Source organism: Camellia sinensis, chromosome 12, assembly GCF_055761805.1.
Source record: "Camellia sinensis isolate YWXY chromosome 12, ASM5576180v1, whole genome shotgun sequence".
Classification (NCBI taxonomy): domain Eukaryota; kingdom Viridiplantae; phylum Streptophyta; class Magnoliopsida; order Ericales; family Theaceae; genus Camellia; species Camellia sinensis.
The window spans coordinates 59,235,512-59,241,701 of NC_138972.1; positions in this window are offsets into that span (position 1 = coordinate 59,235,512).

Consider the following 6,190-nt stretch of genomic DNA (forward strand, 5'->3'; position numbering starts at 1 on the left):
CCCCCCTCTTCTGGGCAGAACCCAATAGCCTTCCGATGTCAAGCAAAATAGTCTTCCACGGTTCCAAAGCCCCCTGAAGCTCCTATTTTTCTTTTATTTTAGTTAGAGAGAGTTATGAGGATATTTTGCTGTAACATTTTTATTGCTCTTCCCCCCAAATCTTATTTGTAATATTCAAAACGTTGTAATAATTTCTCACTCCCGTTTCTTTCTATCCCATTCTTTTATTTGCTTTCCTTATCTATGCATAGTATATCAAGCTTGTTATCATATCCATGCTTTGTATCCATGTTTTATACCTTAAGATCTGGCTAAATTTGTATCTATGGGTTTAATCAATTATTATATGATTTTGTGCGCTACTTCATGTCTTGAAATGATTCACATTTCATATATTTTAGAAGCCGGATCTTTAGTTGCATTTCATGAGTGAATTGCATTAGAATCTTGTATATAGGATCTTGAATATAGGATCATGCATGTTTTATTAATTTTATTTTATAATTATTTGCGGGACATCGGTAAATATGCAAGTTTTTTTACTTTAACATCCTGCTTGTGTATTTTTCTTACTATGTTTAGCATCCTATCATGTGGATATGTGCTTATTTGATATAACTCTATGCCTATCAGTAGGTGAAGGTTATGTTGTTTAATTTGGAATAAAACTATTTTTTATGATTGTACTATTCAAAACATTTTCAAGATAATGAAATCAAACTATTCCAAAATGGACGACACAGTCTATATTTCCTTGCTTCACATTGTAAATTTTAGGATTTGTTATTAATAATCAGAATATGAACCTATGAAATTGATAAAATTCATATCATGGTTAGTAAAGGCCGATCTTTTGATCGGATGAGTGGGGGTGCTTAATTAATGATCTTTACCTCTCATACCTAAGGTTCTGAGCCAAGCATCCTTGGTTACGACAAATAGTGGCCTTGGCACAAGTCATAGGTTTCCTAATTTTCCAAAAACATTTGGTGGCAACTCTGAGATCTGATGAAGCAGTCCATTTTTGGAAAAAGAATTTATAATAAAATGGATTTTCTATAAAAGTTGTCAAATCTAGACTCTTATTTATGTTTCGCATTGCATTCGTGAGATTAGATCGAAGAAATCAAGAGTCCGAACTATTTAACACGCGTCATCGGGCATGTGTTACAGTGAGACATGTCCAAAGCAAGTATCCAAAAGTCCAAAGGAATGCTCAAGTACAACCAACTCATTGTACTCTAAATTCACTACCGAAGAATATATGTTTAGACTCCCTGAACACTCTTATGCCCTCCAGACCACTGGCTCCTGAAATTTCCCTATAAAGTGTGTTGGCAAAGTAGCAAACTAGCAAAAGATCACCAAAATTTATCTGGACCTTTGATTGAATGGGCAAAAAATGCTTTAGTTGGCCGAAATGGGCTAAATTATCGAAACTCCTCTTCCAAGGTTCTAACTAGTTGGGCTAGACCAAGGAGGGGATGGGCATTGTTCTGAAAGGCTTCCCATGTATTGAGAAAGACTAAGGTGCCAACTCATACAAGCTGATTCGGTTGTAAGCCTATGAACTGAACGTCAACATAAAACTAATTTTTGTATGTCTCATAATCGAAAATTAGTGGCATTTGTACTAAAGCTCCATTTGTTTCGGCCAAAGACGTTCTTCAAAAAATATTTTTCTACATTTTCTGGTATTTGGTATGACAAAAAACAAAAATTAATGGAAAACATTTTTCATGGTCAGTAAAAAACAAGTCTATTTGGGCGAAAAAAGTTTTACAAACTAAACTTTTATCAATGTCATCACCACATTACCACCACCACCATCACTGTGTAGGGGTGATTTCCGCACTATGAAGAAGGGTTGAACTTCGTGGATGAACGGCGTGCTTTGGGAATTGAAGATCTGCACAAAATAACAAACGGTGAGGCTGCCCGACCGGGGTTTGGTCAGAAACCCCTCCGATGATAGAGTCAGGGACTCAGGGAGAGGAAGAAGAGGGAATACAAAGAGTGTGTATGTGTTAAGTGTGTGGATTTCGAATCCCTTAAGGGTGAATAGTGCTCACCTTTTATAGGAGAAGGTTGCTTGTCCTCCAAGACCTTCTCTCTCCGCCATCTATCCAATGTGTCTTATTCGTGGTCGTCTCCCATTGGCGGAAGACGGCCACTCCACCTAACACTCGTGCAGGTCTGTTTTGTTTGTCTCATTAGCGGTCATTTCTTATTAGAGGAGGACGACCACTGACATGACACTCAGATGCAGGTCTGTCATGTGTGCGCCTTGTCCCTCTACACCTCCTCGTCTCCACGTTCTGGTCACACAGAGGGAGAGGAGCAGAGTTGTTTGTCTCTTGTGAGCCCAATAAAGATCTTCAATGAATTGGCTTTCTTTAATTTGGTCTACTCTAGAGTAGTTGTCCAACCAGGAGGTTCAACATGTTACTCAACCCACTTCGGAGTGGTTGGCTGCCCATCCAGGAGGTCCACCATGTTGCTCGGCCCACTTTGGAGTGGCATTCGTATATTGGGCCGAACTCCTATGATTGTCTTGCTTCGGAGCAAGTGTTGGCCATAGGACCGAGGTCCAACCTAGCCCAACCTCGAAGTGAGTATCGCATTAGGCCTAGCACCAAAACTTGATTTTTTACCCACTTCAATCACCATCTACGCAATTGCTGCTATCACCGCCACCACCTCCTCCTCTATCCTGTCACTGCTACTACTATCACCACTAATGCAAATATTAGTGCATTAGTTTTAAGAATGCAACCAAAAATGAGAAAATGTTTTCTATGAAAAACATTTTTTGAAAAAAGTTTTTCGCAAAAAAGATTTTTCTATTAAAAAATATTTTCCGTTAAAACGAAGGGAGCATAAGAATATGATGATTAAAAAGGCATTCACTTAAAAATAATATAATTATTATAAATTAAAGGTACTTGCTATCGTTGCAAAGCATGTTACGAATGATATTGTATGCTTTGATTATGTTTGAATGACAGAAATTTAAGAAAGAAAAAAATGAATGAAAATTCATTATCAAAATTACATTACTAGTAACAGATTGTCTTGTTGTTTAGATTAGTTAAAAGTAACAAAAATTGTCATGTTGTTTGGATCAATTAAATGTATTTTATAAAAAACAGACAATTTTAAAATTAATACCCAATTTTTCTTTAAATTCTTTTTATTATTTAAATAGCTAATTCCCTACAAAGGGGTCGGATTTCACCTTGTGAAGTTGCATCATTATTATTCCTTTTTTCATATATTTCTTGTGGGTACAAAGTTGCATGTATATTGACACTACAATATATAAGAGTTTTAGAAATCAAATTTTTTAATCTCTAAAAGTGAAAAAATTATTACAAAAGGTATTTAGGGACCAATTTCTATCGTCGTGAGGATAGTCGCTAAAATGTCGTCTTGAAAAGTCAAAAATAAGACTTTTAGTGACAAAATTTTGAAAATGTCACTAATAAATGCAGTATTAGGAACAAAATAATTTAGTCTTAAAATGGTTTATTTTTTGAGACAAAAAATTTGGTCCTAAAAAGATAATAATTATCATTAATGTCTAATTTTTATTATTAAAAATATAATAACGACACTTTTCGTAATGAAAATATTTGGTCCCTAAAAAATAATTTTATCCTTAAATTTTAATTTTTAAAATTTTAATTTTTTATAGTGTGATGAAAATGTTATGCTTAAATACTTTCTTACCAAATTTTCTTACACTAAATGCAATGATAATGGTCCTTTGTGGTTTTATTCAACCCAACACCTTTGTATTTAATGATATACATTTAACGTCAGTCAAAAAAAAATTTATTTCACCTTGGGAAGGATTGGATGAGAGTTAAGTGGGTAGGTAGGGAAGGCGATGTTCTGATGAGAAGTCAATTTAATTTTTTAATTCAAGTAAACATTCATTTTTATTCTCATCGTACCATTATTTGATTGATTGGGCTTGTCTGTTCTCTTCTCCCAAATTTTGGTCATTGTTTGCTTTGCACCTAAAATAGAAGTAAAATTTCAATAGGATGGTAATTATAAAACTATATATGATTTAATGAACTCACTATTAAGATATAATTAAGAATTTCAAGATAAATCTATAATTGTTACATCATATATATATATATGGTAGAATTTATTATGTTCCCATAGTATTTTATTATCATCAACTTTATTTGTCATCACGTGGTGGTGTTTATGTAATATAATGGGTGAATTATGCTAACAGTTCCTATAGTTTGGAATGTCATTTTGGTACTTTTAATTATGACATATTTGACCTTAAATTTTAAATCTTATTCCAAATAAGGATAATTGAAGATATCATCTGATTTTGCAAGGGCAAAACTATTAATTTGATAAAATATAACTAATTTGACAAAAATATATGTCAAAAAAATATTTTGGAATTTTTAAAAATTATTTCTGCCCACTAAAGATAAAATTATGTAAAATTGATAAATCTTTTATTTATTTATTTATTTTACCAAATTAATTTTTATTATGTGTTTCGATGATAATCATATAATGGGTGGTTATTTTTGTTTTCATTAAATTAGTTTATATTTTTCCAAAAGTCAAATATGGCGACAACTTTATATCATTATTAAACCAATCCATTAAATCAAAAAAAATCCAAAACTAAAAATATTTCATATATTAAACGTATCGATTACTTATTAAAAGTTTAACAACTACCCATTACATAATCATCATCTAAACATATAATAAAAATTAATTTGGTAAAATAAATTAATAAATGTCTAAAAGATGTACAATTTTACATAATTTTATCTTTGGAGTGTAGAAATAATTTTTAAAAAATTTTAAATATTTTTTTGACATTTATTTTTGTCAAATTAGTTTATATTTTATCAAATTAACGATTTTACCCTTGAAATTAAGTAATGATATCTTCAATTATCCTTATTTGGAATAAGATTCAAAATTTAAAGTGAAATGTATGACAATTGAAAAATCATAGATCAAAATGATACGAACCCCAAACTATAGGGACTATTAGTGTAATTTGCCGTAGTATTATTGTTGTATTAAATTTTTTCAACGGAAGGTGTACTAATGAATGAATTAATTTTGGTTGAAAATCAGCATTTATTTTATGAAAAAATAAAAATAAAAACTAGTTTATTAAAAAAAATACTCGTTATTTTTATTTGAATTCTTGTTTTTTGAGGCAAAAAAAATTTAAAATTTTCAAAATATTTTTGTGATATTTTATTTTTATTAAATTAGTTTCTAGATTTTCAAAAAAAAAATATTGGAAAACAAGTAATGAAAACTCAACCAACAAGAGTTAGGAAATTTTTTTAGCAGTTTTTTTTTCAGTGCTTTTTTTAATAATTTAAAAAGCTTCACACTTTTATGTTTCTAGAAATATTTTTTTCTAAAATCTGCTAAAGACAAAAAAGAAGTCAAAAAGCTTAAAATGTTGATTTTTTTTACTTTTATTTTTAGCTTTTTTTTTTTTACTTTTTTCAAAAAAAAAAATTACTTTTAAAACCTCTGAAGACAGACAAATTTGAAAAGTAAATTTTTTTTTGTAAATTTTAAAAATTATCACAAAATAAAAAATAAATTGAGTTTTGTAACTTCTCTCAAATAAAAATAAATGTGAAAAAGCTCGTTCCAAATTAAATATTATTTTGTTTATACATAATTTGTGAATAAAACCAATCTTAATTTTAAGTTTAATTTAATTAAAAATGGATGATAAATTTTATATTTTAATTATAAATTAGGGTGTTGCTAACAACTTCCCTAATAGCATCTCTAAAACTTAGTCAGTATTTCATTAAATTTAAATTTGATAAAATACGTTCTTTTTTTCCGATCCAATCATGGTGTCAAATCCATATCAAATGAAGACGAGGTTAGATTTTTATCAAATCAAAAGAGTATTTAACATTTCATTAAATTTCACAATTGACCTTTGGTGGACAACCAGCTGAACAACCGGGTGGATAATCGGCTTGAGAAAGTTTTGTTAAAAATTTGTTCTAATGAAACAATTGAGGCATAACATATCAAATCAAACTTTTACATAAATTTGATGAAATTTTTAAATAAGCATTAGAGATACTCTAAGGGTGCACGCGTGCGCACGCACAAAAAAAAAAAAAAAGTATAAAATCTAATACATTTT